The 24,882-nt window shown below is 44.4% G+C and overlaps 1 long non-coding RNA gene across 1 annotated transcript; it reads right to left on the bottom strand.

Moving 5' to 3' along the window:
* On the bottom strand, positions 4,229 to 24,882 carry LOC110255980. The gene is made up of 3 exons (XR_002337050.1): positions 24,456 to 24,882; positions 7,818 to 8,204; positions 4,229 to 7,103 (listed from the first exon to the last, which is right to left on the bottom strand). It is a non-coding gene; the product is annotated as an uncharacterized LOC110255980 (long non-coding RNA).

Below are 24,882 nucleotides of genomic sequence, written 5' to 3'. Positions count from 1 at the left end.
TTCCCGAGTATTCCCAACGTGCTGCACCCGGGTCTCCCCGCTCCTCAGCCAAGGTCGGGGGTTCTATGCCAGCAACCCCGCTGGGCTGAGTCTAACCTCGAACTTAATGCTGCACTTCATAGAGAGGTGTTTCCAGTGGCCCTTTAATGCTTAGTCCCTCAATAGGGGGCATCCTGGTCCCCGAGTCTTCCCTGATCAATGTCAGTTTCTTGATCATGATCTTGCCTTATCTTTTACCCTAGAAGACAAGGACATACAATTGCACCCACAGAGCACACCCAGGATTTTATGAGATGGTAAAACACAGAGGTTTTATCCTTTTTTTTTTTTTTTTTTTTTTAGGTTCTTACCTGTGGCACATGGAAGTTCCCAGGCTAGGGGTCAAATCAGAGCTGCAGCTGCCGGTCTACACCACAGCCACAGCAACAAAGGCTCTGAGCCACATCTGCAACCTGTGCCACAAGTTATGGCAATGCTGGATCCTTAACCTACAGAGCAAGGCCAGGGATAGAACCCTCATTGTCATGGATACTAGTTGAGTTCTTAACCCACTGAGCCACAACAGGAACTCTGGAGATATTTTTTAATTGCTGGACTCACAGTCTATGGAAGTTCCCAGGCCAGGGATGGAATCCAAGCTGCAGCTTCAACCTATGCCACAGCCGTGGCAACACTGGATCCTTTAACCCACTGCACCCAGCCAGGTATTAAACCCACTGTAGGAACCCAAGCAGCTGCATCCAGGTTCTTAACCCACTGTTCCACATTGGGAACTCCAAAACATGGAGATTTTTACACAGACTCTGGCATCAGACTGCTTTGGTTCTGATTCAGCCTCTGATGCTCAATACTTAGTGACCCCTGGCATGTTACCTAGGCTCCCCAAGTTTTGATGTCCTCATTAGGAATATAAAACAGCAAACTTATACAATAGGGTAATCTTTAAAAGAGGCTAATTGTGAAGATTAAGTATTACACTTAAAGGGATTAACACAGTGCCTAGCACAAAATACGTCCTCAATAAAATTTTAAAAGGAGGCATCAAAGAACAGGGCTTTTGGCATCCCCTTCTCTTGCCTAGGGTCTGAGCTCACAGACGCCTGAAAACAGGTTTACTGTCAATAACATCAAATGCCAGCCTTCCATTAGATCAGGGTTTCTCCAGCCTGGATGTGATGATATTTTGACCAGGCTAATTATTATTATTTTTTTAATTGGACATGGTTGCTTCCATGTCTTGGCTATTGTCGTTAGTGCTGCTAAGAACATAGGGTGCTGGTATCTTTTTGAATTATAGTTTTGTCTGAATATATGCCTAGGAGTGGGACTGTTGGATCATATGGTAGCTCTTTATTTATTTATTTATTTATCTTATTTATTGTCTTTTTAGGGCCACACCTGTGGCATATGGAGATTCCCAGGCTAGGGGTCAAATTGAGGCTGCGGCTGCTGCCCTCCACTACAGCCACGGCAATGCCAAATCTGAGGGGCATCTGTGACCTACGCCACAGCTCACGGCAACGCTAGATCCTTAACCCACTGAGTGAGGCCAGGGATTGAACTCACATCCTCATGGATACTAATCGGGTTCGTTACTGCTGAGCCACAGCAGAAACTCCATGGTTGCTCTATTTGTTGTTTTTGAGGAAGCTGCACACTGTTTTCCATAGAGGCTGCACCAGTTTACACCCCCACCCACAGTATAGAAGGGTTCTCTTTTTTCCACACCCTTTCCAGCAATTACGGCTTGAAGACTTTTTGATAATAGCCGTTCTGACTGGTGTGAGGTGGCACCTAGTTTTGATTTGCATTTCTCTCATAATTAGTGATGCTGAGCATCTTTTTATGTGCTTTTTGGCCACCTGTCTATCTTCGTTGGAGCTATGTCTGTTTAGGTCTTCGAGGTATTCTGCCCATTTTTTGAATTTTTTTTTTTTTTTTTTTTTTAGTATAGAGCTGCATGAGCTGTTTGTATATTTTGGAGAGTAATCCCTTGTCACTGACCTGGCTAATTCTTTGATGTGGGTGGCTGTTCTGTTTAACAGTGTCACTGGCTCAGGGGGGTTCCCTTCGTGGCTCAGTGGTTAACGAATCCAACTAGGAACCATGAGGTTGTGGGTTCGATCCCTGGCCTTGCTCCGTGGGTTAAGGATCCGGCATTGCTGTGAGCTGTGATGAAGACTGCAGACTTGGCTCAGATCCCACGTTGCAGTGGCTGTGGCGGAGGTCGGCAGCTACAGCTCCGATTAGACCCCTGGCCTGGGAACCTCCATATGCCTCGGGAGTGGCCCTAGAAATGGCAAAAAGACAAAAAATAAAAAACTAAAAAACAGCGTCACTGGCCTCAGTGTACCAGATGTCAGGAGCACCACCCTTCTGCAAGTTGTGATAATAAAAAATATTTCCAGACATGTCCAAATGTTCCCCAGGGGACAAAACCCCTCCCAGCTGCGAGCTGCTTCACTAGAGCAGAATCAGATTGCTGAAGCTCAGACAACTGGAACCCACACATTATGATATATTTATCATCTGGCCATGTGTTTACAGAACAACCCCATTTTTTCAATCCGTTTTTTTTTGTCCCTTAACTGCCACAGTATTGAAAAACACTCATCACATATCAGTATAGGAACCTGTATTTACTAAGAATGTTACATGTTTAATAATAACAGTAAAAGTATATATTGAATGAGAATTTTGAAGATACTTGATATTGTGAATTGATCCTAGAATTATAAAATAGTTACAGTGATTTACGGAATACTGAATTTTTAAGAAATTTTGTCATTTGTTGTTTACATTGAAATCTTCAGTGTAACTGATTTTGTATCAAGTATTGGGATGTGGATTAGCCTTATTATTTTTTCCAGATGGATAAAGATAAATTTTGCCCCAACACTATTTACTGAGTAATCTGTATTTTCTTTCCTGACCTGAAACAGTGTCGTCTCTGGTTTAAAAAAAAAAAAAAAATGACCCCTTTTCACTGGTCTGTGTCTGGACTTTCTGGTCCATTCTGCTGCTGTCTCTTTATGGGCCATTTCAGTTGGTGACCCCTGATTTGGAGGTTTATTGAGCACTCCTGTTCTATGTTTTTAAATTTTTTTGCAATTCAAGAAATTCAGATAGGTGTTCCCATTGTGGCTTGGCGGGTTAAGAACCCCACATAGTATTGGTGAGGATGTAGGTTGGATCCCTGGCCTCGCTCAGTGGGTTAAGGATCCGGCATTGCTGTGGCTGTGGTGTTGACTAGTAGCTGCAGCTTCCACTGGATCCCTAGCCCCAGAACTTACCTATGCCACAGGTGTGGCCTTAAAATGAAAAAAAAAATTAAGGCATAATTCACGTAACACAACATTTCACCATTTGTAAGGACGCATTTTTAGTGGGTTTTAGTAAACGCAAAATGTGCCATCGTCACCGTGTCCTTCCAGAACATTTCCATCACCCAAGAAGGAAACCCGTTGTGGCTCAGTGGTCGTAGACCCGAGCAGTATCCATGAGGACAAGGGTTCGATCCCTGGCCTCGCTCAGTGGGTTAAGGATCTGGCATTGCTGTGGCTGTGGTGTAGGCCAGCAGCTGCAGCTCCAATTCGACAACTGGATTGGGAACTTACACATGCCTTGGGTGCGGCCCTAAAAAAAAAAAAAAAAAAAAAAAAAAATAGCACTTTGGGCTAAAATGTTCATTCACCCCCAACCTTCGTCCAATAAATGAGGTTACTAAAGTAAAAAACCAGGCTCTGAGAATGAAGCAATTATTGCGAAGTAGGAGGCTCATGATCAAAATTAAAAAAAAAAAAAAAAATGGAGACCCAGACTCCAGCAAAGGTGAAGCAAATTTAAATGTTCATCATGCAAATCAGCATTTCCTTCCCCGGGAACACGTGCAATATACCAAAATCTCCTTTCCAACCGTCCGAAAAACAAAGCCCAAGACCTATTCTGTGCAGATCACATTAGACCTTTGATTCCAACTACCATTTATTTATTTATTTATTTATATTTATTTATTTATTTTTGTCTTTTTTGCCATTTCTTGGGCCGCTCCTGCGGCACATGGAGGTTCCCAGGCTAGGGGTCGAATCGGAGCTGTAGCCACCAGCCTACGCCAGAGCCACAGCAACGCGGGATCCGAGCCGCGCCTGCGACCTACACCACAGCTCACGGCAACACCGGATCGCCAACCTACTGAGCAAGGGCAGGGATCGAACCCGCAACCTCATGACTCCTAGTCGGATTCATTAACCACTGTGCCACGACGGGAACTCCCATTTATTTTTAATATATGAACCAAGGGGAGTCAGCTTTTCTTTATGTAAGTTTCTCTTAGGCCTTACAATTTGATATTCTGTGCCGGAATTCACTGCTCTCAAGCCACATGTGGCTAAAGGTAATGTTTATTATTTATCCACTTTATTACATGCAGCTTGAAATGCTTCCCTCCCTTCCCTCCACTTAACTCCCATAGATTCATTAAATTAAATCGCAGCGAATGAAAAGCACCTGGCAGTGAAAAAAATCAACTTGGGACCGCTGGCCCGCAGTACCGTTTTGGTGCTGTGTCGTCATAATGATGTTTCCAGAGGAAAAACTTTAAGTGTCTGAATTGCCATGACTTGTTCAAATGTCAGGTGAAGCTCGTGGTCAGGCTTCTGCAGACATGTATTGAGCGCTTACCGGGAGCCAAGAATATGGTTAATGACAGGCTTTCTGGTTGTTATCCGACTTAATCATTGTGATTAGCAGGTAGGTGCTCTATTAGTCATCTATTACACACAAGGAAACAGGCTGGATGGCCTCGGGAACGTGACCCAAATTGCCCAGGGAGTCAATGATGGGGCCAGGTAGTCTCAAGTCAGGGCCCGACCATTGAACCACTGATTCCTTATGGATTCGACTCTCAAGTTTGCACAATGCTCTCTTCTTTCATTATGCACTTAACGAAGGACAATATTTGGCATTTTGCAAGCAAACAGTGGTGACCGGAAACCACATGAGCATTTACCAATCCAACTACTACAGAAAAGGAATCATTTCAATAAGCCGTTAACTCTCTACTAGCTGAGCTTGACCTGTGTGGGACCAAGTATGGAGGTCCTGCCAACATCTAGCAGCTGCCTTTGCCAGGATGGCAGGAAACCAAACTGGACTGGAGCTGGACAATGTCAGCGCGACATTGGCTTGTTAGCCACGTCTTGTAGAACTAGAAGTCATTCAACGGCGGTTGCGTTTGAGGGGAGGAGTGGGCCGACCAGGCTAGGCTAAGCTTTGGTTCCATGTTTAGAAGTATGTCCGGGTATCTGGAGGGAGCACTAGTACCAGGCTCATGGCTCTCATCCAATCCGGGCTTGAATGTGAGTGTGTGAGGAAGACACCTCCACAGCCCCGGAGACTGAGACTTCCAGGGATCGCCTGCAGAGCTCCAGTTCTGCCAGCAGGTGGCGCTCCTTCCCAGTCCCTGGGGGTTTTGGTCTCCAAAACCCAGCAGGGGCAAAACACACAGGTATATATCTTTTTCTCTTCTCTTCTCCTCTCCTCTTTTCTTTTCCTCTCCCCTCCTTTCTCCCTCCCTCCCTCCTTCTTCTCTCCTTTCTTTCTGTTCTCTCTCCCTCCCTCCCCTTATTTTTTCAGTCAAAGGATCCTAGACTTTGGAGCCAGACAGCTCTCCATTCGTCTCAGGCTCAGGCACTCGTGAGCTACCTACTTTCCTTCCTTGAGCTTTAGTTTCCTTATTTGCAAAATGCGGAATTACTCCACTACCTCACTAAGCCGTCAAAGAACAGGACAGGACAGCTCTTGGTGCATCAGTTGCGTTTCTTACTTATGCTTTTCCTAAGAAAGACTTTATCCGTGATAAACCCTAAGCCAACAGCACAGGGAACTCTCGTAGAGCACAGGGAACTCTATCCAATCTCCTGGCAGAGACCATGATGGAAAAGAATTTTATATTCTTTGTCATAAAGAATGTGTATATGACTGGGTCGTTCTGCTCTACAGGAGAAACTGGCCAACTACATTTTAATTTAAAAAAGGAAAAAAAGCACGTTAATAGCAAACCCCTTGCTTTCCAATGAGGATCATTTGGTTAAACACTTACAGAGGTGTCCACAGAGTATGAGATGCTCCGCTACAGGCAGCAGATCATCAGTGGAGAGGGACACGGGGACAGAGAGGATCTCAGGTGACCTGCCCAGCGTGTGAGAGGCAGCGGGGCCCAGAGGCCTGGGCTGAAGCCCGTCTGAAGGATCAGGGATGCCTGCTGCGGTGTGAGGCGTGGAGGATGGGCCGGAGTAGACGGAGAACGGGAAGAGGATGGGGAGAAGGGGGAGGAGGCAGCCAGGTGGAGGGAAGTGGCGGCAGGTGTGAAGCAGCGTGTTGCCAGCTGGGAATCGTGGTGAAAGTGCTACCCCAGAGCAAAATGTGGCCCAAGGGTGATCACACAGACAAAGGTGGTACAGACAAAGGTGGCTTTCCAGCCAGAAGGGAGCTCATGAGCAATGAAGACAGGCCTCGTCAGAGAGAAATACGCAGAGGGTAGATGAAGCCAGATGCTGGGCTTGGGACAGGCAGCTATGCAGGCAAGGGCAGCTGGCAGCTGGCTGAAGAGCACCCTGCTATGGTAGCTCAATGGTACCAGGAAATTGGGGTTCATCGTCCCGTGTTGCCTGTCCATTTAATGAAATGCTCCAACATGGGGTTTAGCTCTTCTTGGACCTAAAGTGTCGGCTGTGGAAGCCCCGGAACTTGGCACAAGCAGACAGATCAAAAGTCAACCCATAAATGTCCTCAACTTCTGCTCGCAAGAGCCCAAACCCGTCGCAGAACCAGCCCTACCACCAGCCCCCCTCCCTCTGGGGAGGAGGAGCTCTCATCCATCCCGGGAGACGTGTGGGGTCTGTGATGAGGGCCTTCGCCTTTGCCCCTTCCCTCGTGAAAGCCGAGAGTGGAAGAGGATCTCGGAGAGACTCCTTAGGACAGACGAACGGGTGGGAGGGCGCGGGCCAGAAGGGAGGTGAACAGGTGGGAGGGTGCGGGCCGGAAGGGAGCACTTGCCTTCCATTTCCCAGTTGGATTCCTGACCAGACACCGCACTTGCCGATCTGTTCAGAGGGGAGGAGAGAACGGGAGAGAGCTGGTGGCGGGGGATGGGGGGGGGGGCGGTGGGAGAGGCAGCCGCACTCACATCCATTTAGTGTCAGATAGGCACGGAGTTCCTGGGGCCAAGTGCTGGGCCGCCAAGGAAGGTGCCTGGGCTGGCGCCCTCTGGGATCCCAAAGGGGGCCCTCAGGATGAGGGGTCCCCAGAAGTACGAGGATGTGGGCTACACCGCCAATGGCAGAAATTGGATTGGACATTGTATCTTTTATGTTAAGGACCTGGACAATGGGGCCGGCTCTATGGAATTTAAAGGTTTCAAAGACAGCCAGCTCTTCTAAACCCGCCTCTCAGACAGCAAGGCGGGACAAGCAAAGAAGACGAAAGATGCATCGCCCACCACTGACGGAAGGAGAGCAGCTGGTTCAGTAGAGATGCTCATCCTCCCCCAGCTGCATCCGTCCCTTCCCCAGGAGTGTGGTTCGGAGGGAGAGGGGAGAGGAGGCATTTTAGAGCTGACTCCCGCTTGGAGCAGGCAAAACCCTCCTTCAGTCCTGGGTTTGGGGTGGAAGATCTTCAAGCTTATGGAAGAAACGGCGCAATGACTGGAGGCCTTCCTATTCAGAGCTGGAAATAGTTGGACAAGGATGACTGGTGGACTGGAAAGGGGACAGTTGGACTCCTGGGCACCCTCATGGGGTACAGACTGGGATACTCACTGGGCGTCGAGTTAGGACAGCTGTGTCCTCCTGCTGTGCTGGGGACCTTTCCATCTTCAAAACATAAAGTCCTGGGTCCTGGGAGTGCCTCCTGTTGGGGGCGATCCCAGCTGGTGGCTCACCCCGTCCATCAGCCATCCTAGAGTGACCCTTGCCAAAGGGAGCTTTGGCCCTCGGCATGTGACATCTCCGAGGGGTCGAAATGGGCCAGAGACCTCGGCCAGTGGGGCAATCACACGTGGGCCCCTGAACGCCACACTGCAACGTGGCCAGCGAAGAGATGAGAGGAAACGCTGCTTTGGGGCTCTTCGTCGCCAAAGTTATAGATGTATCAACAGCGGCCGGAAATCAGCGAACAACACCAAACATCTACCTAAAAAGTCCAGGCTGGACAAAGTGTACAAAATACTCAATCTGAAGTTCAACAGAGAGATTCTAGCAAGCAGGTATAAAGAAAGTGGACTCATTAGCAATTGCAGGGCCATGTCGTGAACTTGTCTTCACTCGCCGATAAGTAGGAAATTCCATGTTATTCGTGATTGATATTTTTGAGGCTCAACTGAGGCATTGCACAATACAAGACGTTTTATGGGGCAGTAGGGGAGCCAACGGCTTCTGCTGTATTTTCCTATCCTTTCTCCCTCATTTCAAGACAAGCATGTTAATATCACTCCAAGGGTCGTAGCAGCTGGTTGAGTAATGTGAGAGTCGAGTAATATTAGGAAAAAGTGGATCAGTAATGGCCAGACAACGAGGGGCAGAGGGAGAGAGAGAATGAATAATGAAGCCTAGCTATGGGGGTGTTATAGAATTTACAGATATTTTTTCTATTTTTCTCCCACAGAGTTAGGAGGAGAAAGGGTAGAAAGGTGGGGGAAGAAAAGGTAAAAGCAGGGAGGAAGAGTCATCAACAGCCAAGCACCTCATCTACGTAGAATTTAAATATATGGCAGTTGGAACACTCAGAATACACATAAGAATAAGAAGCAAGCAAATACGCTTTTCCCTGTACGCTACGTTGTTATAAATAACAGCAAGTGGCAACTTTTGTATTGTAATTTCCATAAACTTGTCCACAAAGGTTTTCATATGTAATTAGAAACACACCAGAGGACTGGGTATTTCCCTTTTGTGGTTTACAGACCACTGGACAAATTTATCTTCATGATAAGTCTTAGAGGAAAACCAAAATTTTAACCATAACGTTTTGCCATTTTCTTCCCTTGCATAAATCAGAGTTGACACAAATAATTGACACTATACACTTTGTTAATTTCTCTGCATTCTTGGGTGTGGGGCAATTCTATGATGCAACCCTGGACAGTTCATTCGATTTTATAGTTCCTCCTCCCTCAAATTTTCCAGTAACAGCAAGAAAAGCATAATAAATCGAAGTTACAAAGGGCAGCTATTCTATGGACCTAGTCTCAGTACTGAGTAGCTCATGCTCACTGGGAAAAACCATGTCTCAGTATCTTCACCGCTATTCGCCACAACCAAAGGTCAGGTAACGCTCTTCGAGCCCTAGAACCTCTTTTGTGGGTCCCGCTGCAGCTGGTGTTGACCACATGGTGCCCTCCTAGCACTGGATAGTCCATCGTTCTATGCTACAGCCACTGACTAATGCTAGATTCCAAGATGAAGCAAAAGTCAACCTTCAAATTACATGCTGAAGGAAGAAAGATTTAATTTAGGGCTGGAAATCAAGCCCCCCCCCTTTTTTTTGCTTTTTAGGGCTGCACCCACTGCATATGGAGGTTCCCAGGTCAGGGGTTGAATCGGAGCTACAGCTGCCAGCCTCCACCACAGCTACAGCGACGCCAGACCCAAGCCACGTTTGCGACCTACACCACAGCTCATGGCACTGCCAGATCCTTAACCCACGAGGCCAGGGATCGAACCCACAACCTTGTGGTTCCTAGTCAGATTTGTTTTTGTTGTGCCATGATGGGAACTCTGGAAAGCAAGCTTTTGTGTTTTTGTTTTTGTTTTTTTTTCAGTACCCTTGACTTATTGCTGGGTTTTAGACAGTGATGACTGGAGTAAAACAGACATCTGAATATTATTACTAACTGTAAGAATAAATGATAAAGTGAAAGTTTCTTTTTTTCTAAAATTAAAAGAAAGAAGGTAAATGTGTAACCTCTTAATTGCCTTTCCACAGGAAGACACTGAAATATTGAGGGCTGTTTTTAAAAACAAAACAAATTTCCCCCCTTGGGGCATGACATTCAAGCACATACAATACTGATGTTTTTTTTTTTGGTTGCACCCACAGGGTGCAGAAGTTCCTGGGCCAGGGGTCAAACTCAAGGCACAGCAATGACAAGACTGGACCTTTAACTGCTAGGCCACCAGGGAATTCCCTGATTTATTTTCTAGGAGATAGCAAAGGTCTGTGCACCAGAGCTTCTTTCTCCTGCATGTAGAAATTTTTTTCTCCTGAGTATTTCTCAAGAGCAGCGTGGGTCGTTATGGATTCTGGCTGCAAAGGGTACAGAGCATCCCAGTAAGAATAGGTTTTTAAAAAAATGTACCAACACTGTAAGAGTTCCCCGTCCCTCGGTCCCAAATCACTTAGGTTGACCAGAAGGCCACAACATGGGCTCCACCTAAGTTACTGGATTCATATGTGAGATCTTCAGATTGAAAGTTGGCCGTGCTGAGCTCAAAAGTGAAGACCCCAACGATGTGCTTGGAAATGTTTAGAAAGTGAAAATGGGGAGTTCCTGTTGTGATGGAGTGGAAACAAATCCGTCTAGGAACCATGAGGTTGCAGGTTCGATCCCTGGCCTTGCTCAGTGGGTGAAGGATCTGGCTTTGCCATGAGCTGTGGTCGCTGATGTGGCTCAGGTCTGACGTTGCTGTGGCTGTGGTGCAGGCCAGCAGCTACAGCTTCAATTAGACCCCTAGCCTGGGAACCCCCCCTATGCCTCAGGGGTGTGGCCCTAAAAAAGACCAAAAAAAAAAAAATTCAAGGGGGAATGCAACTGAAAAACAGAAATATGATTAATACCATTCAAAGCGACTTGTATTCTGGACAGTTTGGGTCCAGGTCATGGGGCCTGTGGACCTGGGTTGTTTGAGCAGTTTCAGGGCTTTGCACACAAGTCATTGCTGATCTCTGACTCAGAGCACACTGAATTATCTGAAGCCTACAGAACTAGAAACTAACTACCAGGAAACTGGCCACTTTTGTCATATCCCAACAACACTGAGCCCCAGCGGCCACCACCACTGTGGACATTCCCTCTTAATGCAAGGGGGTCACTACCTTTGAAAAGTCCCTGTATCTTCCCCCCAGGATTTCAGTAAATCAAGCTCCTATGAGTGATGAACTTTCTTCTGATTCGTTACTTCATTTAAATCGAGGATTTTTCTTGGATGTGCAGAGTGGCCAAAGAAAGAACACTTGCTTAAAGTTGACAGAAGAGGGAGCCATTGCGCCTTTGGCATAACAAAAACTCTAGTTCTCCCTTTATGTAACAGGGCTTTTTGTCTATTTTTTTTTGTTTGGTTTGGTTTTTAAACAGCTCTTAAAAAATTTTTTTTTTATTAAAGTATAGTTGATTTACAATGTGGTGCTAATTTCTGCTGTACAGCAAAATGACCCCATCATTCCTACACACACACACACACACACACGTATATACATATATACATTCCTCATCTTATCTTCCATCATAGTCTGTCCCAGGAGACTGGCCAGAGTTCCCTGTGCGCTACAGTAGGACCTCCTTGCTTCTCCATTCTAAATGTACGAGTTCGCCTCTACTGTCCCAAACTCCCAGTCCACCCCCCGGCCTCCCCCCTCTCCCTTGGCAACCACCAGTCTGTTCTCTGTGAGTCTGTTTCTGAAAAAAACAGCTCTTTCTACAGCTGCGCGTAGCAGCAGATGTTCTCGCTGTGAGGTTTGGGCACAGAAAGCCCTCTGAGGCCCAAGCACGTCTTGTCTCCAAAACGCCCACCTACTCCCTTTTTCCATATTAATTACACAGAACAATCCATGATTCTTATCACCAGGCACCCTGGAAGCCTGCATCATCCCTTAAGGGTAGAAAAGAGAAACACAGGCAAACTAGAAAGAACGTCATGGAAATAAGGTCAAGAGCCGGTAAATCCAAACGTTGGAAAGGAAGCAACCTGTGAAGAAGGTGGAAACAGGGCGGAGGGAGGAAGATAATTGGCTGAAAAGTAAAAGAACAAACGAACCGATTTCCCCATATCCTAACGGTTCATGTACTCTCGTTCCATATGCAAAACATTAAGTCTGATGGGCTTTATTTTTTCCATCAAAACAACTTATTTACAGCTTACAGATGCAAGGCCAAAGGGAAAAGACCCCAGAAAGCACCTCACAGCTTTTGGGTATTTTCTTTTTCTTTCTTTCTTTTTTTTTAGCATGCATAAGTTTGCCTTAGGAGAAAAGCTGGATACACATAGAGCTCGCCTAGCGTGTGTGTCCTTTCTTTCAAGGGTCATCCTCTACCCAGTTTTTGTCAGCTTTGGTTGTTCTTATAAATATTGTTATCAAGAGGGTTCCTCTGGCATAAAACTATGTTGTCATGATTAGATCTGGCCCACACTTGCATGGATTTAAGTTGTACACTGAACTCAGAAGAATAAGACAGGACTTTAAAATTGGCATGATAAATTATTTAGTGACAAATATAAAAGGACATCGCAATATTTTGTGTTGGAATAAGCCTCAGAGTCCAGGACTGATGCCGTTTTGCATATGCACGAGGAGATGCAAAGCGCATGGCGTGTGGACTTTTGGTTACTTTGGCAGGAAAGAGCACCACGGGGCAGCAAATTGTCCCTAGTGTAGAGCCTACGTGTACTTGTAAGCCATAATGGTGACACTGTAAAGCGCCTTCAAATCTGCAGTCATCACACTTTTGCAGTGCTCATGCGGTTGGAATGCACTTCCACCTCTGGCTTGTTGAGAAGCTTGGATCAGATTCTCAGAGAACTTGAGACATTTGCTGCCACCCAGGTGGCTGGAAATAGAAAGCAAATATTTCTGTATGAGTACAGGACCAGTGCATAGTAAGCTTCTAGAAGCATTCTAAATGGGACATCCATAAATATTTAAAAAACCAAACCAAGAGATGGCACCCTTTGAAAATTTAGCTTGGCAGACAAAAGGCAGGAACACAGAAAGTGCTCATTATTCAATTCCAAAATGCAATGCAAGCTGGGAAAAGAACCAGCATTTTACTAATGACCTTAAATGACATCTTAGTGATGGTTCGTGGGATTTTTCTTGTTAAATTGTTTTCAGTTTTGAAAAATTGGCAACAGAATCTCATGTGCTTTCTGGGAAAGTGGAAGACATGTGACAATGTTCTAAAGAAAGTTTTAAACGGAACTTTTTTTGTTGATATAAAGAACAGGATGGAATCGGAAGTGCTTTTTTAATTCTGTCTTTACTAGATTAAGAATGGCTACTGGCTAGAGAGGCAGGAAGTAAAATTAAGGCTGTAAGCCCTGAGACTTTCTGCGCCAGTATTACAGGTGGTGTAACTGACTTTCCAATACCTAGCATTAAGGTTAACGCCTTCTTCCCATCAGAACCAAGGGTGCCCGGTATGAGAACTTACTTAAAATCTTGCTATGTTTAGAAGCTGTAGCATGTGGACCTATCTTTTGCTCTCACACGGATAATCTTCATATTTTGCATCCATATCTTGAAAACACAACAGGTCCCAAACACAGGCACACAACATTTTTAACAGTTACTTGGGTTGTTGTTATAGAAAATTGGGGAATTTTTTTCTCTCTTCCACATTTCCATATTCCTAGCCTTAAGGGTGCTTTTCGTTGATTTGAGATTTTTTTTTTTTTTTTATGTCTTTCTAGGGAGGCACATGAAAGTTCCCAGGCTAGGGGTCCAATCGGAGCTGTGGCCACCGACCTACACCACAGCCACAGCAGCACGGGATCTGAGCCGCATCTGCAACCTACACCACAGATCATGGCAACGCCGGATCCTTAACCCACTGAGTAGGGCCAGAGATTGAACCCGAAACCTCATGGTTAGGTTTGTTACCACTGAGCCACGACAGAACTCCAACCTGAGATCATTTCTCCTTTTTTTTTTTTCCTTTTTTTTGTTGTTGTTGTTGTTGCTGCTATTTCTTGGGCCGCTCCCGCGGCATATGGAGGTTCCCAGGCTAGGGGTCAAATTGGAGCTGTAGCCGCCGGCCTACGCCAGAGCCACAGCAACGCAGGATCCGAGCCGCGTCTGCAACCTACACCACAGCTCACGGCAACGCCACTGAGCAGGGGCAGGGACCGAACCCGCCACCTCATGGTTCCTAGTCAGATTCGTTAACCACTGCGCCACGACGGGAACTCCTGAGATCATTTCTAACGGTAGGGGTTCATCTTTTAGGGCACTCCACCTCACCAACCATTCTCCTGGGACCTGAGAGAAAATTTTTAAAAGTAATGTGCTCTTCCCCAATTTTGGGAACCCACCACCTCAGCTTATCATCTTGAGATACTTGTCTTTGCTCCAGAAATCCCTCTGGCTTTACTTGGAATATTATCGGCATATTGGGAAGAAGAATCTTGGCTTCATTATTATTTCTTCTCCAAATAAATTCATGTCCCTTTCACCCAAATATCTACATTTGTTTGTTGCCCGGGAGCAAAGAGTTATTTGCTCATGGTCCATAGTATGGGTGTTGAGAAAGAAGGGAATAAATGTGAAGTGCCACCCCTCCCCCCCATAAAAACCCCCAAGTTAGCCAAAACATCATTTGAACATGTAACCACTATAAAAATTGAGATTTTTACATGCTTATTTTCTACTAAGCCTTCAAAATCCAGTATTTCATACTTATAAGCAAATCTTAAATTATATCTTAAATCGTACTCAGGGTATCGTGAGAAGAAACCAAAATAGGAGTTCCCGTTGTGGCTCAGTGGGTTAAGAACCCAACAGAGTGTTGGTGAGGATGAAGGTTTAGTCTAAAGATAGCATTTGCTGGGAAGAGAGTGGGGAATACTTTTTTCTTTCCCATGCATCATCAGGCAATTTTCCCAGGCTCTGGTTACTGTGTCTTTCAAACTATTCTTGCTCAGATCTCAAAGGAGGAGTTCAGTTTTGCATCCTTGAGACTTTCCGTGTATTGTTCACACGCCAGTGTCAGTGCCAGCTTGCTGCATTAGGGCTTGGACGCTCCGGTGATGCTGCATTCCATCCCGAGTCCAAGTCCAAGTGCTTACAGCCCGCCTCTCCTCCTGCAGCTTCTCTGACCTCAGCTCCTGCTTCTGTCTCCACTGCTCCCTCCGTTTCTGTCTCCCCTCGTTGTCTTTTTGTTCCTTGCATGAGCCAGGCATGCTCCCGCGACAGCATCCTCCCCTGGCTCTGGTTTCTTCCGCCTGGGAGATTCCTGCACGTGATCGACTTCCTCACCTTCATCACGCCTCGGCCAAGACCGCGCTGGATTCTCTACCGCTCTGTTTAAAAACCGTGATTCCCTCTCTCTTTGCCCTTCATTCTCAATCCCCCTTAACTCGGCTTCCTGTTTTCCCCTTACACATATCACCAGCCAAGGTTCCCTTTCCTGATGACGCTTATTCAATTGACTCTCTGAAATAATTATAAAATGGTGGCAGTAATTATCCTTTTTTTAAAGTTTGATTGTAGTTGATGTATAATGCTGTGATCATGCCTGCTGTGCAACAAAGTGATTTTTATACATGTACACACATCCTTGTGTGTGTGTGTGTCCTAGGACCCCTATCACTCAGTCAACCTGAATCAAGGCAAAGCCTGCTACAGATGTGCCCAAGGCAGTAAAGGGGGCCTCCTGCAAAGACTGGCACAGTCCAAATGCCAGGGCAGACACAGACACACACAGATGCACACACAGATCACAGCATACTAGTTAAACACCCAGAGCAAGTCCTCTAAACTTTCTATCCATCTTTGAGCCCAGCATTTAGTATCACATAACAAAGCATCCCTTTACACCAAACCAGTGGCACTGGTCCATTCTTCAAGCTGCTTCTCCTTCTCTTCTCCAATTGCCCAGGTTCTGACCTTCATGCTCTTTCTTCTATTTTATACTTTGGATTTAGAGCCCATCTGTCTTTTCCTATAACTTAGAGGTATATATATATAGATAGATATATAGATAGATATATAATACACTCTTTTATCATTATATTAAGTATATATATGTATCTGTATTTATATAATATAATATACAAATCATAATTATATAAAATAATAAATATATAACATACAAATATAGTATAAATTATATAAATTATATTATTTGTAGTTATATGTGTATTATTATATTATATATATATATAATTCTAAATTATATAGGAAATATATACTAGGAAAAAAGAGACGGGTATCTAAGTCCGAAGAATAAAATATAATTTATACATTTTATATATAAGTATGTATATATAGACTCAACATAATGAGCATAAAACAAGGATAACCTTTATTTGTGTCTTATATATTTATTATGATTTACCTCTAAAGGTATCTGGATCTGGGGATTTGGGGAGTGCAAGTTTTAATTATCATTTTAATATCATTAATTATTATTGTTCTATCCATTTGTTTTATTGATTTTTATGTATGTCGATTTTGGTATTTTAGATAACTTAAAATTTATGTATTTAATCCAGGGTTTCATGCTTTTCTCTTTGCTAAGAAATTAGCAATAACTCAAGATGACTCATACCTATATTTATTTTTCACTAGAGTTAAGTTTAACATTTTTATGTTCTCTCCTAAAAAAAAAAACCATCTTGACCTACTTGTACCTGGTCTCTCCTGCTCCTCCCCCTTCATTGGCACCTTGCATTTACTTCTGCAGTCTTATGAATAAACCTGCTGGGGTGAAGGTGTCAGTGTGTATTTAAATTAAAATGTCACAACAATGTGTTTAAATGGGATCTCACTTTTCATCTATCTCCTGTTTAGTGCTTTATGCACTTTAATTTTGAATCTTACATCTTTCCTTAATTCTAGAAAATTTCATCTAGTATTTGCTCAAATATTTTCTCCCTCTCTTTTCTTTTGTCCCCCCCCCGCCCCCACCGGGCTGCACCTGCAGCATGTGGAAGTTCCCAGGCCAGGGATGGACCTTGCGCCACAGCAGAGACCTAAAAGCCTGGAAGTCTGAGGTCCCGGGTACCAGCATGGATGGCTCTGGTGAGGCTCTCTTCCTGGCTTGCAGAAAGCCGCCTTCCCTCTGTGGGTCTAGGTGACCTTTCCTTGGTGCCTCCCTCTTTCTCTCCTCATTAGACCACCGGTGCTATCTGGTTAGGACCCCCCCCTTATGACCTCATCCAATCTTAGTTACCTCTTAAAAGCCCTGTCCTCAAATACATGGCATGGAGGGGGGAGGTTAGAGCTTTCACATAAGAATTTGGGGCAGGGGGACACAATTCAGCCCACAGCGCTACCTTCTATAACACGTGCAACTGGAGCCAGTACGGACAGTAAATATCTTTACAAATCACACTATATTCATTCTGTTAACCACTCTTAAGTGGTGGTATAGATCTGCCAAGTGTCATTAGTTCGAAAATTGACATATTTTGAATTGAGCTTTTTTTTTTTTTTCCACTTAAGATCACAACTTCATTTGTTCTTGATGTCACTTGGGATTTGGAACAGTAAAACTATGTCATTGGCAGAGAGAATCATGTTTATCTTCGTATTTGCTAGGGCAGGGTTCATGGTTTACATGTTGCAACATCTGTGCAACATCTGTGAAGCTCAGGAAATGTGAAGGGATTTGAAACTAAACAACACCCAAGTGTGCCTCTGTCACTGGGCTTTTGACTATAGGGAAAACTTGAGTGAAAACTGGTTAAGCCGAGCCTTGGTTTACTCATTGATAAAGGAGAAATATTACTCTTGCTTATTAGGTAATGCTGGTGATCAAGTACTGTAAGATGTTCTTAATAAAATATAAGCTATTTTACATTTCAGTTGATAAGAGTAGGGATCATACTTCCCGTAACATGAGAAACGAAAGGCTTCTAGCTGTGTTGACTTCCTTCATTCTTAATCAGATGTTTGTCCCTTTCCAAATCCAGAGGCTGTACGACCCCTTGCTAAAGTTCTGCCATGTAGTTTAAGCTGGATTGCAGGAACCGGGCTAATAGCCTAGGACAGCCTATTGCATCATTCTAGGTTTCTTATAAGCTTATTCCATTGTTGTGCAGCCACCACCACCAACCATTCCCTGGACTCTTTTCATCTTGTGAAACTGAAACTCTGCACCCATTAAACACCAATTCCCCATTTCTCTTCCCGAGTCTTGAAGCCCAGGGGATTCGGATCCCGGACCACCGGAGACTGGCTTCTTTTTAGCTTTGTGGTCCTGAGTAAATCCACCACCCTTGCCAAACCTCAGTTACCTCTCCCATCCTCCTCGCCTGCCTGCTGGTTGCTATGGGACCCATAGCGCTGCCTTAGGAGCTCTTGGGATCCCTAGCATTCTTCACACACAGTGCTTGTAGAAGCAGTGATGGAAATGGACTAAACAAAGACTCATAAAATCTAGACTTTACTGTCAATCAAGCTATAGCTAAAAGTTTGAATGCCTACTGTGCAGATTTCAGACATGGACTGGTTGATTGATGGGCTGATTGATTGATTTATTCTTCTAGAAGAGTAAATCAATGTTCAAAGAAGATTAATAATGCAACCAAGTTCATACAACTACTAATTAGCCCAGCCAGGATTAAAACTCAGGTTGAGCCACTGCCCCCAAGCTTCCTGAGCACTCATGAAATACTGAATAAGAACACAGTGGACCTGACAACCCCTGTGGAAAGCAGTACGGAGGTTCCCCAGAAAACTAAATACAGAACTACATATGATCCAGCAATCCCACTCCTGGGCATATATCTGGACAAAACTACAATTTAAAAAGGTACCTGGGAGTTCCTGTCATGGCGCAGCAGAAACGAATCTGACTAGGAACCATGAGGTTGCAGGTGGGATCCCTGGCCTCGATCAGTGGGTTAAGGATTCAGCATCGCTGTGAGCTGTGGTGTAGGTTGCAGACGCGGCTCGGATCTGGTGTTGCTGTGACTGGGGTGTAGGCCAGCAGCTACAGCTCCGATTAGATCCCTAGCCTGGGAACCTTCAAATGCCGTGGGTGCAGGCAGCCCTAAAAGGACAAAAGACAAAAATAAAAATAAAGATAAAAATAAAAATAAAAAGGTGCCTGCACCCTATATTCACTGCAGCACTATTCACAATAGCCAAGACATGGAAACAACCTAAATGCGTATTAACAGAGGAATTAATGGATTAAGAAGACGTACATACAATGGAATTCTACTTGGCCATACGAAAGAACGAAAAATGCCATTTGCAGCAACATGAATGCAGCTACAGATTATCATACTACGTGAAGTAAGTCGGAAAGAGAAAGACCAATACCATATGATATCACTTATATGTAGAATCTAAAACATGGCACAAATCAACCTAACTACAAAACAGAAACAGACTCAAAAGCATAGAGAACAGACTGGTGGTTGCCAAGGGGGAAAGGGGGTAGAGAGGGCTAGACTGGGAGTTTGAGGTAAGTAGATGCAGACTATTACATTTAGAATGGAGAGGCAGTGAGGTCCTGTCCTACAGCGCAGGGAATTCTACCCAGTCTCTTGGGATAGACCATGATAGAAGATAATGTAAGAAAGCAAATGTGTATATATGCATGATTGGGACACTTTACAGCAGAAACTTGCACACTGTCAATCAACTATACTTTAATAAAAAATAAACAATGAGAGACCACAGGGGACCTAGAAAACCCAGCTCTTCTCCTCACTTTCCTCACGATGTTATCAAGAAGACAAACTCTAGATACTTAGCGTACATGAGGGAAGAGAGCAGGACGACACATCGTGAAATGCTTTACTGCCCACTCTCAACAAGCATGAAGTCAGCGAGAATCTAAGGAAGAAAATGCCATCATGATCCAAGCAGAACCGACAAAGCTCTGTGATAGCGAGTGAGACCTTTGAGCTGACTCTGAGGACGAGGCACAACCGGGTGGGGAAAAGAAAAAGATAATCCAGCTAAAGAGAAGCCCAAGAGCCCAAGAGCGGGTAGGAATTCCACAGTAATAGGAAGGAAGATTTTCTCTGAGTCGACAGCAAAGCCAAAACAGAAAACATGATTCTTAGGCTAATGAGGTTGTAATCCAGGTAAGAAAAAAGAAAAATGGTCTTTTCGGAGTAATTCTGGATCCCATTATATCCCTGAGCATATTTCTTAGATGAATGAGGTTCAGTTCCTGGTTGCACCTCTCAAAAAAAAAAAAAAAAAAAAAGGCAGCTCCGGTCCTAGAACAACCTTCTAAAGATAATTGATAGAACATCTATGGAGACAATACAGTCTCAAAATCCTCCCTAAGGTAGTTGCCGCCCAGCTCCCTCTTTCTTCCACTCTTTGACCACATCCATTTGGGAGAGGCTCCCGCTGCAAGGTCTAAAGAGGCTTGTTGTGCATGAGAAAAGAGCAGTCAGAGCTTGCCTGAGGGTCAGGGTGAGGCCCGGAGGGAGGCGATGGGTGACAGAAAGTTGTCCTGGGGGTGGGGGGCGATGATATGATGAGTGAGAGTCAGTCTCATGTCAGATCACTGTCAGCATCCCCTTCCCTTTTTTTCTTTTTTTAGGGCCACACCTGTGGCACATGGAAGTTCCCAGGCTAGGGGTCCAATCGGAGGTACAGCTGCAGGCCTACACCACAGCCACAGCCACGTGGGATCCCAGCCGTATCTGCAATCTGAGCTGCAGCTGTGGCAACGCCGGATCCTTAACCCACTGAGTGAGGCCAGGCGTCGAACTTGCAACCTCATGGTTGCTAGTCGGATTCATTAACCACTGAGCCATGATGGGAACTCTGCAAAACTTTCTTAATGTTAATTTTGAAGCAAAATGGGGCTGTCGTTTTGTTTCACTACCTTGTTTAATCAGAGTGACACAAATTTGGACCTGCAAACTTTCAAATGGCCAAGCCGGCTGCGAGGTTAAGTTTCCTTATTACTTTCCTGTAGCACCGAGATGCAAAATATCGAGGCCGGCCAGACCTCTGGTTATTTCTTGCCAGTGTCAATGAGAAATTTTTTCAACAGCTGCAGGAAGTCAACAACTTAATAAGAAACATCACAAATATTTAATCTGTCCAGGGTGACTGCAGCACTAAATTCCCACACCAGAAAGCAGACCAACAAAATGTTTTTTGACTCAAGCATTGTGAATCAAAGCAGATGCTGGCCTCTGCCTTTCAATTCATTCAGAGATTTAGGCCTCAGGGCCAAGCTGAGGCAACTCTTGGTTGTATATCCATCTTGTCAAGTGAGAGAGGCCAAGGAGTTCATTTTTTTCTTGCAAGATGGAAGCCAAATTTAACCCTAACCAATTTCTGAATCTAATGAGCCATAGAATCTTGTGCTCCCTGTACTTCCTCCTCTTTCTCTCTCTCTCTTTTTAAGCTCTGCCGCCACGGCATGTGGTTCCCCGGCCAGGGATCGAACCTGAACCACAGCAGCAGCCTGGGCCACAGCAGGACAACACCAGTTCCTTAACCTGCTAGGCCAAGAGAGGAACTAGTCTTCCTTCTCTTAAGCAAATACTTCATCATATCCCAAAGCTCAACTATAACTGGATTCACATTTTATTTTTTTATTTTTATTTTTTTCATTTTTCATTTTTTTGGCTTTTGGGGCCGCACCCAAAGCATTATGGAGGTTCCCAGGCTGGGGGTCTAATCAGAGCTACACTACCAGCCTATGCCACAGCCACAGCAATGCCAGATCCGAGCCAAGTCTGCGACCTACACGACAGCTCACGGCAACACCAGATCCTTAACCCACGAGGCCTGGAAAGGAACCTGCATCCTCATGCTAGTCACATTCGTTTCTGCTGCACCACGATGGGAACTCCCTGGATTCACATATTAGTAGAGAATATTCATTGTGGATGGAGTGAGAGGAAGTATTTTCTGTGCAACAAAGTATCAGGTAGCGTTAGCTTAGTGCTTCAAAAGAGAAAGAATAAGTTACTAAGAAAGAATGAGTTAATAGGTGAATGAAAAATATTAAAAAAATAGGAATTATTATAAAAGATAGCTTATAATAATTGAAGTACCTATATTTCATGGGAGCTGGTAGGTAACTTTTTAGGCAAAAACTACAGATAAAATTTCAGAATGATCATATCTGGTAGTAAAATTATTTTACCTATTTGCCCCAAATGATGTGGTGATTTAAAAAAAAAAAAAAATCCTGAGTTCCTGTTGTGGCACAGCAGAAACAAATCCAACTAGGAACTATAAGGTTGTAGGTTCGATCCCTGGCCTTGCTCAGTGGGTTAAGGATCTGGCATTGCCATGAGCTGTGGTGTAGGTCGCAGATGTGGCCCGGATCTGGTGTTGCTGTGGCTGTGGTGTAGGCTGGCAGCTGTAGCTCCGGTTAGACCCCTAGCCTGGGAAGCTCCATATGCCATGGATGCGGCCCTAAAAGGATAAAAGACAAAACAAACAAACAAAACCTAGGTGAATAGTTCTCAAAAATACTTGCATAAATAAAAAGTAACCTTTGAATTCACCTTTTCTTTTACTTTGGATTATTATAAAATTGTATTTAAGAAGAGAACATGTAATCAGATTGACACTCTCCTTCGATACTGTGGCCACTTAGGGGAAAGAGAGGGTGGAGGGTGGAAGCGGACAGGCTCCCAGCAGGAATTACTGGCTTCTTCTCTGTGTTCACAACACACTAGATGCACTTTAATTATGGCATCCATTCTATTTTTCTGGAATCATCTAATTTGTTTCTGCCTCTCCCATTCCACTGAGTTTCTTGAGGGAAGGTAGCATATCATATTCATCTTTATGTCCCCAGAATAGTGACCCAGTAAAAATTAATTGAGCAGATGAAGGAAATGATTGAAACACTGAAGTAGAAATATTGGCAGATGTGCTTATAAGCATAAGTAGAGAGAGCCGCAATAGAAAGAGAAGCTTTCATGGACTAAAAAAAGCATAAACATTTCTTGGTATATAATACAGCAAGGCTTTTATTTTATTTTTGTCTTTTTAGGGCCACACTCGCAGCACATGGAGGTACCCAGGCTAGGGGTCTAATCAGAGCTACAGCTGCCAGCCTACACCACAGCCACAGCAACACCAGATCCGAGCCACATCTGCGACCTACACCACAGTTCATGGCAATGCCAGATCCTTAACCCACTGAGCAAGGCCAGGGATTGAACCCACAACCTCATGGTTCCTAGTCAGATTCGTTTCCACTGAGCCACAACGGGAACTCCCCAGCAAGGCTTTTAAAACCGTGCTCTGGTTTTGCAAAAGTAGGCATAGCTGATATTTATATACTGTACGAAGACTGAGGCTGCTTTATGTGGTGTGGTTTCCCTCTCCCAGATTTGTTAGGAAGCTCGTGAAAGTTAAGGCGTCATGTGGACCCTCGGCACTGTCCCCAGTGCTGTCCAAGGTCCCCCAAGGATTGCTAATTCTCTGTCTTTCTGGGACTCCATTTTTTATTTGGATGCTGAAATAAAATCACTGCATATACAATTGGACTATTAAAATTGGTAAATATTTTCAAATGACTATAATTATTTGATGAAGTTATTAAAAATTAAATTCTCTTTGCCACTGTAAAGAAAAAAAAATCTTTATTCATAGTCTAAAAGACAAAATGAGGATAATACTCTTTTAGGAAGGGACCCAGAAAACTTTTGATGTGTTTTAAATACTTAACTAAACTACAGCATTGGATATTATAATATATAATTTATATTTTACTAAAATTCAAGTTCTTCTATAAACCACACACTAAGACAGCCTAAGGCAAATCATTAAAACCTAAAGAACATTTGGCCATGCTAATGTGGTCACTTAATATTCCACAACCTAAATGGTTTCAAAACAAGTGAAGGGCTCAAATTCTTTTTTTTTTTTTTTTTTTTTTTTTTTTTTTTTTTTTTTTTCAGGGCCACACACAGAGCATATGGAAATTTCCAGGCTAGGGGTTGAATTGGAGCTACAGCTGCCAGCCTATGCCAGAGCCACAGCAACACAGGATCTGAGCTGCATCTGTGACCTCCACAGCTCATGGCAACACAGGATCCCTGACCCACTGAGCAAGGCCAGGGATTGAAACTGCATCCTCATAGATACCAATCAGATTCATTTGCACTGTGCCACAATGAGAACTCCCAAAGGGGCTCAAAATTCTTGATGAAGCTAAGATAATGCTTAGACTGTATCTGTGTAGACACAGAACATGAGTTTAATTTTTTTTTTTTTTTTTTTTTGGTCTTTTTGTCATTTTAGGGCTGTGCCCTCGGCATGTGGCGGTTCCCAGGCTTAGGGTCTAATCAGAGCTGCAGCTGCCAGCCTACCTCACAGCCACAGCCACACCAGATCTGAGCCGTATCTGCGACCTACACCACAGCTCACAGCAATGCCGGACCCTTAACCCATTGAGTGAGGCCAGGGATCGAACCTGCAACCTTGTGGTTCCTAGTCGGATTCGTTTCCTCTGCGCCACCATGAGAACTCCGAGTTTACTTTTTATAATTAAAAGAAAAACTACTCACCAAGTTCAGTTATGGTGCATGGGATCAGCAGTGTCTCTGAAGCCCTGGGACCTAGGTTTGCTCTCTGCCCGGTACTGGGGGTCACAGGGTCAGGCGCTGCTGCAGCTGTGTTGTAGGTCACAACCGTGGCTCAGATTTGATCTCTGGCAAGGGAGCTCCATATGCTGCTGGGCAGCCAAGAGGAAACAAAATAAAACAAAACCACCTCACAATTTAACTCTAACAGCTCTAATCTCAGAAATCAGTTCCTCTTTGATCAGGATACTTTTTTACATCCTCAGGAAAACCAGCTTTTAAATTATTCTTCAACTGTGCAGGGTATGGATTACGTTTATTGTGAACTCTAGATTGCCATAATTCTAACCTTTTTTTTTTTCTTTATCTTTTTTAGGGCTGCATCCGTGGCATATGGAAATTCCTAGGCTAG

The sequence above is a fragment of the Sus scrofa genome, chromosome 12, assembly GCF_000003025.6.
Source record: "Sus scrofa isolate TJ Tabasco breed Duroc chromosome 12, Sscrofa11.1, whole genome shotgun sequence".
Classification (NCBI taxonomy): Eukaryota; Metazoa; Chordata; class Mammalia; order Artiodactyla; family Suidae; genus Sus; species Sus scrofa.
This window is presented reverse-complemented; position numbering and strand designations above follow the sequence as displayed.